Genomic DNA, 21920 nt, shown 5'->3' on the forward strand with positions numbered 1-21920 from the left:
CTCATTTCAGCAAACAGCAGCTTTGGGGTGGGAGAAACAGCCTAACCATTCCCACTCAGAAATAAATTATGCAGAATTCAACAGGATTATTCCCGGGTAGATGAAGTCAGGGTTGCAGGCTAAATTCTTCTACCTGCCCGCATGCCACTTCTTTGTTCAAAATTGCCAGTTCCCAAAGTTGTTTCTGCTTGGAAATTGCATTATTTTTGTGGGTTCCTGGTTATTAAACTGATGAGAAACAGGAAAAAGTCCCCACACCCCACAGTTTTAATCCAGTACCCATAAAAAAAAACCTTTAAAAGAAGTCTCTCCCCCCAAAAAGGCTCCCCCCCCCACCTCTTAGACCTCACTCACACATTCTGCTTTCAGAAAGCACAGTTACTCTACACCAGTGTTTCCCAACCTTGGGCCTCCAGCTGTTTTTGAACTACAATTCCCATCATCCCTGACCACTGGTCTTGCTAGCTAGGGATGATGGGAGTTGTAGTCCAAAAACAGCTGGAGGCCCAAGGTTGGGAAACACGGCTCTACACTCTTGTGAACTAAAATCAAACTAGTAGCATCAGGTACCAACAGGTCCAGTACCTCCAGAGAACCTCTTTGTTTTGATCATTCATACCTCTTTGTTTTGATTCATTTGCGGGGAGGTCAGATCACCTGGCACCAAAGCCAAGCGCAATCCTGTGTTTTCAGGATTTCCCTCTCACTTTCCTTACAGCACCAAGTCCAAGTTTTTGGGAGGGGTGTGCAGCAGGTTTGTCACACGACAAGGCAACAAAGAATGACTTCGTTGTGCAAGGCAACCAAGAATCAGCTAGAATGGCGGAGCCTGTATTTGCCGGCTGGGATTCGAGCCCACCTGAGAACAGCTCATCTGGAAGCTCGCGCTCGCAGAAATAAACTTTGCAACCCTAAGAAACACTATTGAGTGGACTGGACACCTAACGGGTAATTATGAGGGAAGTGTCCCTGTTGCTTCCCCCTCCCTTCCTTCTTTGCTTTGAGCATTTGCTTCAGAGAGACTCTCTCGCCTAATCCTCCCCAAAACCAGCAGGATGCTCTGAAGCATTTCAAGGGACTTTAGCTCTCATCAGCAGCTCCAGAGTATGAATGCCTTTTGCGTGAACACACACACACCCTCTCCGAATCCTGAGTTGCTGCTATCTGTGTAGAAGAACCAACAGCCTCAATTCCAAAAGTATCAGAAGAGATTTTTAAAAATTGGAGAAAGAGCAGGTCTTAAAATTAACAAAGATAAAACCAAGCTCCTGGTAAAAAAACAACAACCATGAACAATGTAGTAAAAATACATTACAAAATGTATCAGGTCTAAAGACTGACAAGAAGGTTAAGTATTTAGGTGTATGGTTAACAGTGAAGAATATAAATCTATATAAAGATAACTATTTTAAAACCTGGAGGACATTAAAAGAAATTTGCAAATATGGGGTAGAATGAGACTTTCGTTGCTAGGCAGTGTGTTGACCATAACTATGAATGTATTACCAAGAATGTTATTTTTGTTTCTGTCACTACCGGTGATTGGCAAGACAAATTGCTTCAACAAATGGCAAAAATATATTTCTGAATATACCTGGCAAGGGAAAAAATCGAGAATAAAATATAAAATACTGAAAGACATGAAAGATAGAGGTTTCTCCCTGACGGATATGAGATTATATTATGAAGCATCTTGTCTGTGTTGGTTGAAGGAATGGTTCCTATTGAAGAATCTGCATATTTTAGATTTAGAAGGTCACGATAATATTCTTGATTGGCACACTTATTTGTGGTATGAAAAGGTGAAAATACATAAAGGTTTTACAAACCATATAATAAGAAAAAATTGTACAGAATATGGGACAAATATAAAAATGTATTAGAAACTAAAATACCACTTTGGCTTTCACCTTTAGAAGCCACAGCAGTGAAAAGGAAAAATATTACAGAAAGTTGGGCGACTTATAGAAATTTATTAGGAGAGCAGGGTGGAGAATTTAGATTAAAAGTGTTTAAGGAACTACCAGGAATGTTAACAACATGGTTATAATATCATCATTTGAATGAAATATTTAAAAAGGATATGAAGTGGGGGTTTGGGAAACAACTACCACAATTAGAGACCTGTTAAACTGTAATGTTACAGTAATGTCTAAAATGTATAAGATGTTATTGGAATGGGAGACAATGGATGAACAAAGGAAATCATCAATGATACACTGGGCAATAGATGTTGGTCATAATATAGAAAATGGGAGCATGGGAATGATTATCAAATACGGATATAAAATTTACAGTATTTTATGGTTTAAGAGAAAATTATATGAAAATGCAATATAGATGGTATTTAACACCCAGTAGATTGGCAAAAATGTATAAAGCAAAGACAAATAAGTGTTGGAAATGTAAAGAAAAAGAAGGCACTTTTTTCACATGTGGTAGTCTTGTAATAAAGTTAAAGCTTACTGGGAAATGATATATAATGTATTGAAAAAGATGTTTAAGATAACGTTTGTTTAAAAAAAAAAAACAACCAGCAGCTTTCCTATTGGGAATTGTAGGATTAGAACTACCCATACAGTACAGAAACTTATTTATGTATGAGACTACAGCTGCAAGAATATTCTTTGACCAAAAGTGGAAGGATCAAGAGGTCCAGACGAAAGAAGATTGTACACAGAAACTAATGGGAGTATGCAGAAATGGCGAAACTTACCGGAATAGTAAGAAATCAAAACAAACTTTTTAGAAAGGAACAGAAGTGGTTTATTGAGTATTTATAAACTGTAAACAGTTCAAGACATTGGCAGGATGACTGTAAAAACCTGCAGCTTTAAAAACATATATGATATATATCAGAACAGACAAATAAAAGAATAAGTTTAGGTACCGGTAATTTGGAGTATGCAGGAAAGGACGAAAATAAAAAGGAACCGCAAAAGGGGGGGGAGGGAGTAGAAAATTGAAAATGTTAAAACTTGGCAAAATAATTGCTGTAATGTATATAAATGAAAATTATATTTATATAAAGAGTTGCTGCCCCAGCTGCTTCCCCACTCCATGTCTGCACCATAGGAGCCAACGTCTAGGGACTTGAGGGGTCTTACCCCCCACCCCATATATATATGGGGCCAGGGCAGCAGCTCTTTATATAAATACAATTATATAAATATATATATATATGGAGGCTCGTTGATGCGCATTGCCACTCATATGGTATGCCCCGTCTTGTAATCAGTTATGTGGAGCGGGGCTTACCTGTGCGCCCCCCACCCTCATATTTTATTGGCACCTCCCGTCTGCGCGACGCGCCAACAGAAGCGTTAACCTTCCTCGCGGGATTCGCAATCAGCACGCGAGGAAACGCCGGCAGCCTTTCCCACCCGGGACCCCCTTTAAGGGAGACTCGCGAAGGCTTCCCACGTCTCCCCCCTCACTCGAAAGAAACCAAGCCGACGGTCGAGGAGGAACTGTGGCGCGGCGCGTCCCGCCCGGGGGGGAGTCGTGTCCCACCCGCTCCGCGTCGGAGCTCCGCGGGAACCGCGCCTCCAGGGCTCTAGTCCACAGCGCCCGGACGGAGCGGCGGCTTGGAGAGGACGCGCGCCCCTTCTCGCTCACCTGCTGCTGCTTCGGAGAGTCCCGGCTTCCCTCCGCGCTCGGGCTCGCTGAGGTAAGGGATTCCGGCGCTTGGCGAGCCGTTTCCCCTTCCTTCGCTTCTCGCCAGCCACAACTTCCAGCGCCCTCTGCCCCCTCAAGTCCGCCCGCGCGCTTCTCTCAGCCCTGATTTTTTTGGCGGGGAGGCGACGGGAGGCGGGGTCTTCTCGGCGCTGCCCGCCCGCCTCTTTCTGGCGAAGGGAAGCTGGTTGGAGGCGAGCTGCCTGGCGCAACAGGGACCGCGCTCTGACTCCGCGCGGGAATCTTTGGAAGCTCAGGGGAGCGCTAGAAAGTAGGCGAGCGGGACTTTGCGCAGGTGCGGGCGGGGGGGGCGGTGTGTCCTACCTGCGCGGCCGGAGGTATGGGGAGAGAGCTGCTGAGGTCGGGGGCTGCTTTGCGCGCTCGCCAAGGGCATCTAGCTTGGCCACCGTGAGAACCCTGCCGGGCTGCGTGTACCTGAGATCTATAGAAAACACATTGTTTCTCCCAAAGTATCCTGCGGAACTGTAGTTTAAAGGGACGGGGAATTGCAGCTCTGTGATGAGTTAGCTACGTTTCTTTGAAGGAAATGTTGCGCTTTGACGAATTAGATGGGATTGGGGGCTGTTGTTACGTTGCTGTAACCTCTTGATTTAAAAGCGTGCTTCATCTATGTATCTTTAATATGCGCTTTTATTTTCAAAAAATTAAGATGGTGTTCAACGTATGCAAATGAAATAGACAAAAACATCCAAATGGTGAGAAGATACAGTGGTACCTCGGGTTACATACGCTTCAGGTTACAGACTCCGCTAACCCAGAAATAGTACCTCGGGTTAAGAACTTTGCTTCAGGATGAGAACAGAAATTGTGCAGCGGCAGCAGGAGACCCCATTAGCTAAAGTAGTGCTTTAGGTTAAGCACAGTTTCAGGTTAAGAATGGACCTCCGGAACGAATTAAGTACGTAACCAGAGGTACCACTGTACTGCCAAGAACCAACTAGTGACTGGTCAAATACCTCTCCTCTCAAAATCTCTGTCTGGCACCTTGAAAAGGCAGGTAGTTCCCAGCAAAGCTGTGTAGCCCACTGGACTCCCAATGCCAAGTTGTTTTAGCCCACAAGTGGGCCGTGGTTGCATACACACCAGAAAGCACTTCTTTACACCCAGAGAATCCTGGGAGCTGTAGTTGTTAAGGGTGCTTGGAACTGCTGCTGTGTGAGGGGTAAACTACAAGTTCCCAGGATTCTTGAAGGTCAGGGAAATATGCTTTAAATGTATGGTGTGTACACAGCCCATGTCCTGCGTCAGGTGGGTTGCACTAGCATCATCTTCATGTTCTTATTTTTAAGGTTGAGGTTCATTTAAAAGGAATAAGGGGGCAGGGAGTGAAAGAAGAGGAGAGAGAGGGTGGGATAAAGAAGAAAGGCAGGCGCCAAAGCAAGATTAAAAGCAGGGTCCCATTTTTCAGGTTGAGAATAAGGTTCCAGTCCTCTTTCAGTGGGATTTAGTTCTGAGACAGCATGCTTAAGAACTCTCTGCTCTAATGGGTCCTGGGTGTGTGGCCCAGATCTATCAGATGCACGGTTTCATTTTAGAAAGTGGGTGCCAAAGACTTTGGCTTGGGGCGGGCAAGATTCAGGTGCCTTTACTCTATATCCCATGTGTTCCTCAAGGGAGTGCTGCATACATGGTTCTAACAACTACCATCATTTTATCCTCTTGACAGCCCACTGAGGTTGGTTATGCAGAGAGGTGGTACCTATTATTAGAGGTCTGTGGTGTCTGTTAAATAAGCCCTCTGGGGAACATGGTTGACGCCTCCAGACTCCCCGTAATAGGCATCCATAAACAAAATGCAGCGATCCCAAATTAATGTAGGTAAGGGGAGCTTGCAAAAGTGCTGTTGGCTTCTAGTCGAGGTGAATAAATGTGTAGGGTGGTTCTGAGCAGCTGGGAGCAGGGAAGAAAGGCAAACGCTGCAGATTAGTCAGTTTATTTCTAGGAGCAGAAGAAATCAAAGACTGCAGATTAACTGTGTAATCCTGATTGTAAATTGATTCCCTCCCTTGTCACAGCACTTAACAATGGCAGAACTAGTACAGCTGTGGCCGGGTCTCCTACTCAGTGTAAATACATGACTTACAGAAAGCGGATTTCTTCTTATCTCGCAGCATCTCTAGAAGGCTGGCTCTCTTTTGCACCAGTAATCCTCTCCACCACTGAGGAGGAACAGCCAGCTAGGAAAAGTAAATGCAGGAGGAAGAGAGAGGGAGGGGAGGGAAAGCCTGGGTGAGTGGAGGCTTGAGAGAGGAAGGAAGATGTAGATTAGAGGTGGGCAGAAGATGAGGACCTTTTGGTGGATCTCCTGAGTTAGATCTCTGAGCTAAGCAGGAGTTCGACAAAGCAAAGCTTCGTGAGCCTATTCTCGCTTGCTTGTACAACTTGCACATGAGTGGAATAGGGCTTTTTATGCCTCAGGAATGAGGAGGAAAAGGTTCCTGGGGAAAAATAGGAATTCATGCAATGAAAACAAGCCCCTGGGTTTGCATAGGTGCCCAGAGGTACCTTGTTCGATAATTCCTTTGTTTTTCTTCCTTTGCACCTGGTTCAAGTTAGTGGACCTCAGGGTTCTGGTGGGAAGCAAAGGAGATCCCACAAACCTAAATGACCTACCCCTAGGCTTTTCTCTGCCACTGTCTGGAACAAGGGTTTGGGGGCAGCAACGTTTTCTTGGGCCATAGCACAACAAAGCCAAGCACTAACTAAACTTGGTACATATCATTTATGGTGGGAATATTAGTTGCCGCAAGGTTTTGGGGTTTTAATTTTGACAGAAAGGATAACTGTTACTAAAGAACCTGTTGTTTGTTGCCCAAAATTAATGTTACTGAAAATTTTTGATGATGCCAATGTAACTATGTTATCAAAAGGATTGGTTATATATTATCTTGGCAGCACAAACAGTAATTGCAACTCAATGGGAAACAAACAATTGAATGTTTGGTACTACTCGCTATGAAATATAGCTATAATGGAGAAACAAATACATAATTTGAGATTATTTTCAAGACAACTCTTTGTCACAAGCCTGGCAAATATGGAGCTATGCTTGATGATTTGATAAAGTTTACATAATCTTTACTTGGACTTTGTTATTTTAATTCATGTGCAGCATTCTAATTTTTGTCTGTTACTCGTAATTGTTCTCTATGCTTTATAAACATTATAGAATGAAACAACAATAATAAAAACTTTTACCAAAAACAAAGCAGAGCACTCTGTGGAAAAAGAAAGATCTCAGTCAGGGACATTCTTAAGTTTATATAAAGCCTGCTTGCATGCATTGCAAACTTGTCCATTGTTAATCCCTGGTGAAGTAGTGAGTGAGAATGTCCTCTGGGATCTGGACAGCAAAAGGCAATCCATTCTTAGAAACACAAACTGGTGGTGTTCTTTCTTCTTCTTCTTTTAAGCCTATCCTCTGAGACTCCCCTGTCCTATTTGTGTGTGCATGTGAATACATTAATGCAGGATCAGGACAGGAGGCACTTAGGGATGACAAGGTAGTAGGACCTTCCTTTCTTCCAACCATATGTGGTTATTTGCCAGAAGCACCTGCATCTCTGATGATTAAGAGATGGGAAAAGGTAACCATTACACATTGGCTTTTATATTTCCCAGACTGCAGTATGCTGCCAGTTCTTGAGGTGTAGCTCCATAAATACAGTGGTGGAGGAAGAGGGTGCGGGGGGTGGGGTGGGCTGCCCTGGGTGTCATCACTGGGGTGTGTGTGACAAAATGAGTTTTTAAAAATGGGCTGACGAAACTTGTTAGGAGTGACGTGATGGCTTAGGCACCTGCAGATTACGCGCTGCCTGAAATGGCAGTGTGGGACTTGCGTCTGCCTACTGCCTCTCCCTCAGCCCCGCCCTACACCTGAGGGGGAGGCGTCAGAGAGGCTTCAAGCGTCAGAGAGGCTCGCCCCACCCCCGGCTGCAGGACACGCCCCCGCACCAAGCACCTGAGCAGCTAGCTATGCTGCTGCATATATATATATATATCTTCCCTTCTTGTTGCTTATGCAAGAGTTTGGGTCAAAATGTCTTTGTAGTGGAAACCTTGTGTGGAATACGAGTAAATGAAGAATAGTGGTCCTACCTTATAAAGTCTAGTGTGAAAGTACAATTTCAGCAAGAGGTTTGGTGCAAGGCTTCTCTAAACAGTGAAGGCAGTCACATTGTACAGCAGTGTGGGCACTTCTCATGTATGGAATTGGAATGTAAAATATTGGCCCCTGCAGACAGAGAAATTTAAATATGCTCTCTGGGATACCATCGTCTAATCTTTGTAAGATTGTTATCTGGTCACCTTTCATGTCCCAAATTGTTTAGTACTCTATCTTACATGAGGCCTGTGGGCTTAGAGCTGAACTACACCTTACACACCATTCACATGGAAGTATCGTATGCTCCTGACAGCATTCTGTGCTCGTGAGCAATTCTTCCAATGACCATTTTGCAAGAGCACCAGCATACATAAATAAGCAACTCAGCCCTAGTGCATGTTGCTTACTTGGTAGGAAATCCCACTGCGTTCACTCGGGCTCCTTCCCAAGTAAGTGAGCTGCCTTCACTTGAGATATATACATTTTCATAATGGCCCAAGTTTTGAATATCTCAGTGTGTCATTTTGAAATGTTTTCAGTATACTGTTGCTTATATGTTTAGGGCCTTGCTTACCATTTGTAGTGATATAGTTGTGTCTTATCCAGCATTTTTAATGTTGGCTGCCCACATGTTGCTATTACCACATGTCAGACGTGGGTGGCGCTATGGTCTAAACCACTGAGCCTCTTGGACTTGCTGATCAGAAGGTTGGCGGTTTGAATCCCCACGACGGGGTGAGCTCCTGCTGCTCGGTCCCAGCTCCTGCCAGCCTAGCAGTTCGAAAGCAGGCCAAAAGGTGCAAGTAGATAAATAGGTACCATTCCAGCAGGAAGGTAAATTGCGTTTCCATGCGCTCTGGCACTCGTCACAGTCCTCCGTGCACCAGTAGCGGTTTAGTCATGCTGGCCACATGACCCGGAAAGCTGTCTGTGGACAAACACTGGCTCCCTCGGCCTGAAAACTAGAGGCCACAACCCCATAGTCGCCTTTGACTGGACTCTACTGTCCAGGAGTCCTTTACCTTTACATTTTACCTATTAACACATTTCACTAGAGTGAGTTTTCCTTTCCACAGTAATGGTGGGTTATGCCGAAACAGAGAAAAATTCCTTGACTCTATAGTCACCCCAGTATTCCCTGGTGGTGGTGTTTAATGCCTATTCTAGAATACTGATCTTGTGAGAGGTTAGAAGAGGAACTACATGCAGTGGCGTAGCGTGGGTTGTCAGCACCCGGGGCAAGGCAAGTAATTTGCGCCCCCTAACCCGTGGATTTGCGCCCCCTAACCCTAACCCCAGATGTTGCACCCGGTGCGGCCGGCCCCCCCTGCACCTCCCACACTACGCCACTGACTACATGACTGTCTAAGCTATGGTAAACCTGGCTACTGTGATGAAACTTTGTCTGCAGCTAATGATTGATGTCATAGGCAGTACTTTGACCCAATGCCGTCATCTCTGTCTCCAACAGATGACACTCATCAGAGGGAAGTGTCATGATATTGAGTTCTCCCAAACCACACACACACACACCCCAACCCTCAACCCTTCCGCAAACAAAATGGGATGATGGTTGTTCACATGCCACACAAATGAAAATACTGAGGATCCAGTCTGGATCTTGCACAAAAGTTTGATGTTTTTGAATATATATTATTCTGGCATGCTAGCTGACTGATGTTGACATTGTGTGGTAACATGCCGTAAAATTGGGGTGGGGTAGAGTGGGGGAGCCAGCAACTATTCTACCATAAATGGCAAGTGCAGAAAGACCCTTAGAGTAGAATAGGCTAATGGCTCAATGTTAAAGTAATGAGGAATGTTTTCAGGAATACATAACATCCCTTTTGCAAAAAAATAAAGCATAACAGCTGTTTTTCTCTGGCGATGTTGTTTTGCAAGTCCCGCAGGAAAGCATTACAGGTCAACATTAAAACTGCAGCTCACAGTTTAATTGCATCTGGTTTCAGGATTTGTGTTTTGAGGATGAAGCTAAGCACAACGGTTGAAGGTGCCAGATTGCAATTTGGTGATCAGTCTGGCGGCTTGGTAAGCATGTACGTACAACACTCTGTGGGTCTTGCTATTTAAATGTATTACATGAATAGAGATATAAATGTTCACTCAGAGAATATTAATGTTCTTACCCCAGACATCACATTGTGTTGTGAGGAATTCCTGGTCCCCCAAAACATTTAGCTACAATATTTTCATTGCTGGACAAATTCGTCTTCTCTTCCCTCTGCCAGCTATCATATCTGTTGTGATAGTATGGCCTGGAATGAGCTTTGCTTCTTTTGTTTCTTTTCTCACATTTATATGCTTCCTTTCTTCCATTTTGGCTGGCAAGGCATGTTTTCCCGGGTCACCCTTCCTAGGCATTGAACAGACCAGACTAGCTTCAGCTAGTCAGTAGTCACATGTTCCTACCACTTAATCTGTGTCTGCAATGTCATTGTTGGATTATAGTGTCCAGATCGGGTGCGGCTTATATTCATATTGGCCCTAATATAAGCTTCTGGTCAGATACATTTTGGACTGTGACCTTTACACAACTTCCAATCCCGAGCTCATGGGGTGGTACAAAGTTACTTTGGCACCTGTTTCCATCGCGTCATTTTCCTCTTGCAGAATGTATGATGAAGGAGACAAAGGTCACAGACAGGGCACGGCAGACCACTAAGGGAGCAAAAGGTTAGATAGAGGGCAAGATGTTCAGACAGCTGTGGCTTTATCTGTGGGGGGGAGTGTGCTCCACAACCCAGCGATCATTCCTACATGCTCTCTCTCCCTTCCCGGCCTTGGGGGAGAGGATGGGGGACTAGGTGCGGGGTGGGCGTGTTGGGATACTGCCAGGGAGACATAGGCCATCACTGCCTCCACGCCGACTCCGGACGTCCATCGACCTCCCGTAGATACAGTATCAGCAATTAGCGACATGAGCTCCAGAAAATAGCCTTCCACATTCCAGAACTGATGCACGCTCTATCAGCAGAATTCACACAGCGAAGGTTGAACTCAGGAGAGCATTATTTAGAAAGTTTATTCAGCGTTGGTCAGAACAAAGAAAAACATGACCGCCTGCTAGCGTGTTCAGGCAGCGAGAGAGAAACGAAAGCAACAGAAAAAACATAAACATCCTGTGAACAGGAAATACGCAGACTCTGTGACTCACAAAGCCTGCTCCCTTTTAAGGTGGAACGGAAATATCCTAACATCGCGTTGCTTCGCCGTGCTCCTGGCGCTCCTGGTGCTATTTACCCCACGCTCCTGGCTGCATACCGTAAGGTCGCAACAAATCATAGAACTGTAGAGTTGGGAGGGTTCCGAGGGGTCATCTAGTCCAGCCCCCTGCAATGCAGGAATCCTACCCGCAGCTGCCCCCGGGTGTGCTCAAACCACCAACCTTCAATACCTAGGAATACATTTCATTTACCTGCATGCCGCCAACCTCAGTGCTGTTCTATGTTTATTACTTTTCTAGCTGTAAATGATAATAGGCACAACAGACGAAAGCTAAATTATTGAACCAAGGACTCAGCTACACAGCTGCAAATGAAACGTTTTAGATGTGTTGTACAGTGCAATATACAAATGTGACAATAGATGGCGAATGGGAGCTATGCCAAATTCAATGTATTTTTCAAAACTTTTTCTTAAAAAGCATTTTCACAGTGTTTTTTAAATATATGTGTAGATTCCACCCAAGTATGGGTAAGGACAAAACAGACTACAAGCCCATATAATTTTATTTAAATTTTAAGAGGGGTAATCCAGCTACAACATACTCAAAGCAGACCCATGAAAAATAAATGGACAAGTTACTTAGGTTTATTTCAGTGAGTCATACTGAAGAGTATGACTAATATAGGATATGACCCAAGAAAGCAGGTACTCTTTAAATTCATATTATTTGTTTCAGTTGCCTGCCATACCTATTTAACCTAAAGCAGAAAAAGTGCTTGAGGCACTTGTCATCTTAAAAATGTTGTGACCGATGATCTTTGGCTAAGTTTGACCCATACTGCAACTCCTGTATGTGTAAAAAGCACCTTTCAGTTATAGCAGCATTACACCCTTGATTTTCAGCATCAGTTGGTGCTTCTGGTGTCATACTCCTTACATCCTTGGGTGACATTGAAATTGGAATTATTTAGAAATTCTGTACGCATCTATCTTTCTATAGAGAAACAGCATTCTTGGGAAGATGGTGAGCCAGTAGCTGCCACAATATAAATGTCAACAAGTTATAGAAGAAAGGCCAGAGCAATTTTTAAAATAAGAAAGAGAAAATTGGAGAAAAGATCAATTGCCCAAGGATATTAGCTTTTAATTTGAGGCACTTTTATTTCTAAACAGAACCAGAAATGCACATTCAATTGCAGCCTACACCGTACAAAGGAAATGACAGGTGTGTCTCTACTAAATGGTAACGTGATCAATAACCATTTATGTGTACTGTATTGGCGATTAATGCTTGGATTTTAGTGCTGTTAGTTGTTGTCACAGAGAATGAGAGATGCAAAATGTATTTTATTGGATGAATTTCCTGCGCCTGTGAAAACAAACATAGTTCTGTATCTGGAAGAAAGGTGAAGTAACCGATTCTGAGCAATGAGCGCAAAGTTGCGTTGACGATACGAATGTGCTCTGCTACTTCAAGTCACCAGCAGAGTCATTATTCGTTTGTTTGTTAATTCCTCGCTCTTTGCCCTAAGATTCCCAGGGTGGGGGACAGCATTAAAACACAATATTAAAAACAATTTAAAGCAACAGTCATAAAAATAAAGTGGCTCCTAGAAACACACACCTCAGGTGTCAAAAGCCAGGGTGAAGTGCACTGCTGGTAAAGGTAAAGGGACCCCTGACCATTAGGTCCAGTCGTGGCCGACTCTGGGGTTGCGGCGCTCATTTCGCTTTATTGGCCAAGGGAGCCAACGTACAGCTTCCGGGTCATGTGGCCAGGATGACTAAGCTGCTTCTGGAAAACCAGAGCAGCACACAGAAACGCCATTTACCTTCCCACCGGAGCGGTACCTATTTATCTACTTGCACTTTGACGTGCTTTTGAACTGCTAGGTTGGCAGGAGCAGGGACCAAATAATGGGAGCTCACCCCGTTGCGGGGATTCGAACCGCCGACCTTCTGATCAGCAAGTCCTAGGCTCTGTGGTTTAATCCACAGTGCCACCCATTTCCCCACTGCATTGCCGATACTTAGCATTAAAAATGCACACAAGCTTCATGCACCTGTGTCTTAGGTACTGGCTTTTGCATCTATGGGCTTCCAGTTCTGGGGCATGCAGCATTATGTATGTGTGGACTTGCTTCTCTTCTGCACAACACAGAGAAGCTGTGGAGACTCACCGAGGTAGGGAAATCTCAGTGGTCCCAGTGTATGCCTCTTGCACTGCCCATCAGTATACTCTTTGGCTTCTCCAATCACTGGGTAAGTGGGGTGAAGGTACATGATTGGCAGGAGATCCTGTTGCAAACCACTTCCTCCCCACATCTGATCAGAACTGGGAATGGAACCGTCCTTATCCCACCTTGCAGCTATATGTCAGGCTGAAGGGAGCATGATTCTGATGTGAAAGGAAAGCGCCCAGGGATGGTCATCCCCGGCATGAATCTACACAAAGCGGGAGGGAACGCTAGAATTAAGTAAGAAATTAAATATTTATAACAAAAGAAGAAAAAAGCACTATGGAAAATCACGTAGAACTCTTTTTTTAACTCCCCAGCACCATCTGGTGTTGCATGTTTATAACACATTCAAAACACTGTTTTTTGACTAATGTAGTTGAGTCCCCAGTAATGGAAATAGCACCCCGTGCAGCCTAGAGGGGGAATACTGGCTGAGGGGAAGGGAGTGAGTTGGAAAGGCTGCTGGTACTGGGGAAAATCCACTGTGGTCTGCAGGGTTCATGGGTGATTTGGATTTCCTGCAGATTATTAGATTCGATCCAGAGCCTCTCCCAACAGAGTGATTTCAAAAGTGGTTTGCTATGTGGCAATGGGCTGCTTTAGAGACATCTAAAGCATCGTCATGCTTTTCTTTGTATTCTGGCCTACGCTTTTGTTTGGGAGTTTTTGTTTTCCCTCCCCCTCTTAATTTTAAAATCTCCAGTCCAGATTTGTTTTTCAGATGAGAAACAGGAGACTTGTGTACAGTGTGATTAATATGCAAAGAAAGCTATTTCTGGAGAGCTTGGCTCATCCAAACAGTCAATCCTGCTGATTTTTTTTCCATTCTGACCTCAGAGTTGTTAGTCGCTCACTGTAAATTTGCATATATTTTGCTTTGCCATTGTTTCTGAATTTAATGTATAGTTTTCTCTGTCCTGGAGAACCGATGATAAACAAAACAAAACGCACAAAAGCAAATAACCCCTGTCCCTAAATATAGAATAAATCAGAGTGAAACTATTGTTATGAGTTTTGGGGTGCCAGAACAGTTTGTGCGGGGGAGGGGGGAGGAAGTAGACAGGATGTCTGGGCCCCCTTCTAATTCCTGGATCCAGCTCGGATTCAATTGCTGGAATAGCCTAAGTATGAACCATTAAGTGAAACAAAGGAGATAGAAAACAGGTGGGCCTCCCTTTCCCAACTGTCTGTTAGTTAGAAAGACAAAATGTCAGAGCTGAGAGATGCGTTATCTGAGCTAGAAACTGGATACAAAAAACTTCAGGCTGGAAAGGCAGAGAATGAGAACCATGGGTGATTTTTGCTGTGGCAACGGAGACGTAAGACCCTTTTGCAGTGTTGATATTGTGAACCCCTCCATCGTAGGCTCAGGTTGTATATATCTGTAGATAAAGCATATCTCATAAAGACACCACAGTCTCCATTTTGCCTCATTTCCCAAAGGAAGCACTAACCCTGAGTAACTGCCTTGAACCCCTGGAATCTCACACCTTTCAGAGATTGGGATGATGTGCAACACTGTATTAAATGCCCCTCACAAGCCTAACTAAATTGTACCTAAAACAGGGTGGAAAAGTGAGATTACTTTGAATTCCGAAGAGTTTCCATGGAGAGGAGTGTCTAGGAAACTGAGGTATGTTAAATACATACATTTAACATGTCTAGTTTAAAAAATAACATCCGTGTTGGAGGACAACTGGAATTAGGACCTGAGGGGTTTTTTTTTAATATAAAATTAAAATAATCCCTTCTCCCACCAGGTGGCTTTTTCCAGTCCATGGCAAACAACTTAAGGGACACGGCTATGCAGGGGGAAAGGATTAAAATCCTCTCCTCTATGCTGTGGTTCCAATCCTGATCAATGTAGAGGGTGTGCTATTATTACTTAAATGGAAACAATTGGCAAGTAAGAAATATATGTTAAAGGAAATCTGGAGATAGTTGGAATCAGTACAACTAAGCCTTTTATTGCAGAAACTGTATAAACATGTTGCTTATACAATGGGAAATCTAACATCTGGCTGAGAAGCTGTCATTAGGAAATGTTGGGAATGGATTTATGAGCTTGTGAATTGGATACCAAGCCAGGAAATAATAGGGGTTTTATGGAGCAAATTAGTCTCTGCTTCGGAGCCGCTTTGGCAGTGAAGCAGTATATAAATTGATAGTAATACTCAACAGTACTACACCATGTTTTTATTTTCTTTCTTCTTCCTTTTTAAATAATTTTTATTAAGGATTTTACATTACAAGAAATAAAAAATTTAAAAAAACAGAAAAAAGAAAAAATATCCAACAAAAATTGTTAAAAACAATCAATCTTTTCATCTCCTTATTCTTCATTTACTTGTTTCTCGGACCTCCTCGTACCACCCTTTTTTATATTCCAAATCAAATTATTAATTCAACAATTTCTTTCCCTCTTTTTGCTACCTAGATCTTATTCTTAAATTATTACAATCTTAGATTTTTACTTATATAAACCCATTTTTTCATATTCTTTTAACCCATCACAGATAGAAACCACTTAGTTCCAATCCAACATTATTCTAAAATTCCTTAATTTTACAATATGTCTGTAGATAATCTTTAAATTTCTTCCAATCTTCCTCCACTGACTCTTCTCCCTGGTCTCGAATCCTGCCGGTCATTTCCGCCAATTCCATATAGTCCATCACCTTCATCTGCCATTCTTCCAAAGTGGGTAGATCTTGTGTCTTCCAATATTTTGCGATAAGTATTCTTGCTGCTGTTGTGGCATACATAAAGAAAGTTCTATCCTTCTTTAACACCGATTGGTCAACTATGCCCAGGAGAAAGGCCTCTGGTTTCTTCAAAAGGCTATATTTAAATACCTTTTTCAGTTCATTATATATCATTTCCCAGAAAGCCTTAATCCTTGCGCACGTCCACCAAAGGTGAAAGAATGTACCTTCATTTTCCTTACATTTCCAACATTTATTATCGGGCAAATAGTAGATTTTTGCAAGCTTGACTGGGGTCATGTACCACCGGTAAATCATTTTCATAATATTCTCTCTTAGGGCGTTACATGCCGTGAATTTCATACCGGTGTTCCACAACTGTTCCCAGTCTGCAAACATGATATTATGTCCAACATCTTGTGCCCATTTTATCATAGCAGATTTAACCGTTTCATCCTGAGTATTCCATTTCAACAGCAAGTTATACATTATTGACAAATTCTTTGTTTTGGGTTCTAACAATTCTGTTTCTAATTTTGATTTTTCCACCTGGAAGCCAATTTTCTTATCCAAATTATATGCCTCCATTATCTGATAGTAATGGAGCCAATCTCGCACTTTATTCTTTAATTTCTCAAAACTCTGCAATTTAAGTCTATCTCCATCTTGTTCTAGAATTTCCCAATATTTCGGCCATTTAGCCTCCATATTGAGCTTTTTCTGAGCTTTCGCTTCCATCGGTGACAGCCACCTTGGGGTTTTATTTTCCAATAAATCCTTGTATCTTATCCAAACATTGAACAATGCTTTCCTAACAATATGGTTTTTAAATGCTTTATGCGCTTTGATCTTATCATACCACAAATATGCATGCCATCCAAATACATTGTTAAAGCCTTCCAAATCCAAAATGTCTGTGTTTTCAAGAAGTAGCCAGTCCTTAAGCCAGCAGAAAGTTGCTGATTCATAATAAAGTTTAAAGTCTGGCAAGGCAAACCCACCTCTTTACTTTGCATCTGTTAGTATTTTAAATTTTATTCTAGGCTTCTTGCCCTGCCAGACAAATCTTGAAATATCTCTCTGCCACTTCTTGAAACAATCCATCTTGTCCACAATTTGCAATGCCTGAAATAAAAACAACATTCTAGGCAATACATTCATTTTTATAGCAGCAATAACCATTTCTATTATTTTCAGTGGGCTGTACTCCGGATACAAACCACACACTTTTAAAGTCCGTTGTTAGTTTGCTTCAGTGAGCAGTACTTAGAGCTATAAGATACATTTTGTTAATACCTTTTAAATCGCACAAATCTATTTCTAGCCCTGTTTTGTAAAGATGAAACTTTTCAATTAAAGAAGAAAAAGTTAGCATTTCTGCCCATGTCCTCCTCCCTGCTCTACTTCGCAGGTTGCCACTTGCAGGGGGGCATAACAGATGCTATGAGATTTCAACAATAAGTTACCATGGAGACCAGCCAAGGAAATGCGGGTCAGCTGTGACCACACATTGCCCTGTAATAGCTTGGAAGGAACTATCCTTTGCCACTGAATTGCTTTACTTCTAGGAGATAAACACAGAGGGAACATTTAGAGTGTCTTGGAGAGGGGGCTGTGTGGAAATCAGGCGTGTCCTTAAATATATTCTGTTGAAATCACTGTGATTCAAACATCCTCAATTTTGACTAAACTGTGCCATTACTTATTCGCTTACTCAATCTAAAACATCTTGCCAACTTCCTAGCCCATCCAGAGGCTGTTGTAACAGCTTTCAGATCAATAAAGGTTTTTGCAGGATGCAAAAACAAGACACAAAGATAAAACGTTGAATCCTTCTCCCCCACCCCACACCCAAAAGGCAATATTTATTCAGGGGAGTCAATATTCAGAAAGATGCCTGCTGTGAATCTGCGCTATAAAAGTATGTTGCTGCTGTTGTTTTATTAAACATTGCCAGATGTTGGCATGCAGATGAATTCTGATACGCAACTCGAGGCCGTTTCATATACTAGACAAAAGAGGAAACTGGTTCGCCCCAGCAAATATACCTGTTTGAAGTTTTTGCAGATCAGTTCTTTTTTACCCACCTGCACATTTTAAGTGCACACTTCAAAAACAAATTGCATGGAGTGGTTTTCAGAAGCAAAGTTGCAATTCTTCAGACACCCCCCTTGGAATTTCCTGTTTGGGGACTTTTTGCTGCCCTCTGCTGGTGACAATACTGCCAGCAAACAGCCTGCCAAGAGAGTTGCACAGGGGAACAGCTGTGCCTTATCCAAACCCCACCAATGATATAAGGATGTGGAGGTTGCATTGTTCTCCAAGTCAGAATCCTCCCTTAGCCATATCTCAGATAGCCAGGACGATCCAGCCCAGTGTGCATAACCATCTGTCTTGGGAGTGGAATATGAACGAAAAATCTTTTGCAGATCACCTTACTCTGTGTCAGGGTTTCACATTTGCATGTTCAGACCCAGAGACCTCCCCCCTAAATAAAGTCACACTTGACTCACGTTTGGTTTTTGGCAGAATTTAGACCACAACTTTATTGATTACAGGAAGTGAGTGGTTGCATAGGCTCTGGTTCAACTAGCTCCCTGCACCCTTGCAGATAGCACTGACCCAGAGCTCTATCATAGGTCAGCCAAGAGTGAACACCTGGGGTAGGTGGAAAGCCTGGAAATGGACTATGTCCACTCCCCAGATGCTCCCCTGGACTCAGGCATGGGCACAACCCCCTCTCGGGGGTTGACCAAACCAAGTTGAGTCCCCGGATTCCTTTAACGGAATACCCTTCACATAGGGATGGCGAGACCGTTCTCCCATCCCTGTCACCTGAACCAGTGCCTATCCGCAACCTTACAAGTTGTGACAATTTGCTACGCGGCATGCGAAACACAAATGGCAACAGCCAATCAGCCAAGTGGGGGAAATTCCTGCCGTGCCCCTGTCCCAACGACAGACGACACATGACAGCATAGCAGGGTCAATCGCAAAATGCCCTAAATATAGGGAGAGGTGGGCGGGTGTTCCGATGCACGAGCCGAAAGGAGAAGCTCTGGGTCACGTACATAGGTCCCTCAGCCCATTTAGACAGCTCCCCATTGGCCAGATTAAACCCAGCAATGAGGGACCTACCAATCGGGTGTTGTGGCTGTCCAATATACCCACAACCAAGAGGTCAGTTTCCAGGTCTCACTCCTTTAGGGAGGATACGCTCTAGCGGAGCAGCTCCCTTGCATCAGCCTGCCAAAAATCAGCCCTTGACACAAGCTGTTAAAATACATAGTATATAGAGTTTGGTGAGTGATTTAGGTCACGTTTCTAGAAAGTAATTATGAGTGCCTTGTGCACATTCCTGTCCTTTGAGGTCGTACTCCACTTTTTAGAAATGGCATACTGGCCTTTTAGAAAGGTGAGTCAAAAGTAGGTGCTAAAATGTATCGCTCTTTTCTCCAGGCACCATCTGTGCCTCCACCCCATCATTGACCTCTCGGGATATTTTGTTGTGCGGTGGCTAAAAGTATTTGGCTTCGTCTCATTCCGAGACTAAGCATAGCTGGATTCAAATCCCTGCTTGGCCATAAAATGGTTTTGACCAAGTCATCATCTCTATCTCATGTGGACATTGTAAAGGCAGTGCCAGCGACAGATTGTTTTGTGCCCTAGGGAAGGCTAGCAACTTGCACCTACAAACAGGTGCCAAAAGTGGCTAGCTTCAGTTTTCAAAATCGTATGTCTTGTAGAAAGTACGAAAAGCATAAAACACGAATCTGCTAAAGTTGGTTTAAATTTCAATAAGAAATAATGCAGCAATGTTTGATTATGTTTCTCAAATAAAAGAAAACGTTTTAGTACACAGATCTTTTTGAATAATCTTGTGAATTGTAGTGTTAAAATTTAAGTATGTGAAGATAAATGAGGGCGATATCACGTTAATCCCACAAGCATCCTGGAAAAAGAGTGGGAAGAATTACGAAATTGACAAATCCATTCTCCTATACTTATCTGTGGGGTTTCTTGCTTAGTTGGGCTTGGTTAATCTGCAGGGGTCAGCAAACCTTTTCAGCAGGGGGCCAGTCCACTGTCCCTCAGACCTTGTGGGGGGCCGGACTATATTTTGAAAAAAATAATAATGAACAAATCCCTATGCCCTACAAATAAACCAGGGATGTATTTTAAATAAAAGCACACATTCTACTCATGTAAAAACACCAGGTAAGTCCCACAAATAACCCAGAGATGCAGTTTAAATAAAAGGACACATTCTACTCATGTAAAACAACAACAACAACAACAATTTATTATTTATACCTGCCCATCTGGCTGGGTCTCCCTAGCCACCCTGGGCAGCTTCCAACAAAGTATTAAAATACAGTACAGTGGTACCTTGGGTTACATATGCTTCAGGTTACAGACTCCGCTGACCCAGAAATAGTGCTTCAGGTTAAGAACTTTGTTTCAGGATAAGAACAGAAATCGTTTTCTGGCTGCGCAGCAGCAGCAGGAAGCCCCATTAGCTAAAGTGGTGCTTCAGGTTAAGAACAGTTTCAGGTTAAGTACGGACCTCTGGAATGAATTAAGTACTTAACCCGAGGTACCACTGTAGTTTGTTAAACATTAAAAGCTTCAGATGTCTTCTAAAAGTCTGGTAGTTCCCTGTAACTTTGCCTGGTTCCCTGTAACTTGGCTTCTCACAGTGAGGGAACTGACAGAAGGCCCTCGGCACTGGACCTCAGTGTCCGGGCAGAACGCTGGGGGTGTAGACGCTCCTTCAGGTATACTGGACCAAGGCCGTTTAGGGCTTTAAAGGTCAGCACCAACACATTGAATTGTGCTTGGAAACGTACTGGGAGCCAATGTAGATCTTTCATGTAAAAACACGCTGTTTCCTAGACCATTCACGGGCCAGATTTAGAAAGCGATTGGGCCGGATCCGGCCCCTGGGCCTTAGTTTGCCTACCCATGGGTTAATGAAATCTGCAGCCCAAGGTGCATAGTAAGGCTATGAACTGGCTGTGAAAGAAAGTGGCATGAGGCAGAATTATTCAAGGACCACAGTCAGTACTCACATGTTCCAGGACGCGTCCCAACACAGCCTAATTCTTGTGGAACCTGGGATGCGGATGGCGCAGTGGGAGACAAAAAAATTTTTTCTGGCTTCCTGACTGGTGTGTCCTCTAAGCCATCCACCGTTCTTGTCATCCTTAGATTATGTTACTATTGCTGGCCTTCCTGATCTTATTTACCAAACTCGATCCCTTGCCAGCTTTGAACCATGCTAACTCAGCTCATCAAACTGAAAACTATCCCCCCCCCCAAAAAAACACACACACACCCTCTAACCAATTTGTAGCCTGGTGCCTACTACAGATGCTCCAAGTGTCCCTATTTTTCAGGGACAGTCTCGGATTTTGAGAAGCCATCCCGGTTTCTGATTTGATCCCAGAATCTCCTGCTTTTCCTTTGTTGTTGTTTAGTTGTTTAGTCATGTCTGACTCTTCATGACCCCATGGACCAGAGCACGCCAGGCACTCCTGTCTTCCACTGCCTCCCGCAGCTTGGTCAGACTCATGTTTGTAGCTTCGAGAACACTGCCCAAGCATCTCGTCCTCTGTCGTCCCCTTAGGATGTCCCTATTTTCATCGGAGAAATGTTGGAGGGCATTCTGCTGGACCCTTACGAGTGTGAAAAAGATGAACAATCATAACAAGATTCAGCCTGGGGCTAGTTATTAGGAAATACATTTTTAATCCGTTTTGCCATAAAACGGTCAAAAGTTCTTTAAAAACTTCTGTGTGTGCACTTGTCACGATGTTAAGTTCTCAGGAAGTTAACTGGCCATGCTGTTATCCACAGGAGTTATCCTCAGATTCCCTATCCCTGATTACAAGAAAGGTAAAATGGCCCTCTTTTTAAATTAGGGGAGATTAATTGCCCACCCCCCACCCCCCACCCGGTAAATACAGTAAAGATGACTTGAGGGGG

At 43.4% G+C, this 21920-nt stretch overlaps 1 protein-coding gene and 1 long non-coding RNA gene across 2 annotated transcripts in view; one reads left to right on the top strand and one right to left on the bottom strand.

Annotated features, from left to right (window-relative positions):
- Positions 1 to 3782, bottom strand: part of LOC310843098 (parapinopsin-like) — a 46789-nt gene extending 43007 nt beyond the window's left edge. Inside the window, exon 1 of the mRNA XM_083735646.1 lies at positions 3619 to 3782. The gene's annotated coding sequence lies outside the window, so the exon portion shown is untranslated. The remainder of the gene's footprint in view (positions 1 to 3618) is intronic.
- On the top strand, positions 3642 to 9790 carry LOC310843150. Its single transcript, XR_014563536.1, has 3 exons — positions 3642 to 3670; positions 5712 to 5925; positions 9772 to 9790. It is a non-coding gene; the product is annotated as an uncharacterized lncRNA (long non-coding RNA).
- The last annotated feature ends 12130 nt before the right edge of the window (positions 9791 to 21920 follow it).

The sequence above is a fragment of the Podarcis gaigeae genome (genome assembly GCF_964106915.1).
Source record: "Podarcis gaigeae genome assembly, chromosome: 4".
In the NCBI taxonomy this organism is placed as follows: domain Eukaryota; kingdom Metazoa; phylum Chordata; class Lepidosauria; order Squamata; family Lacertidae; genus Podarcis; species Podarcis gaigeae.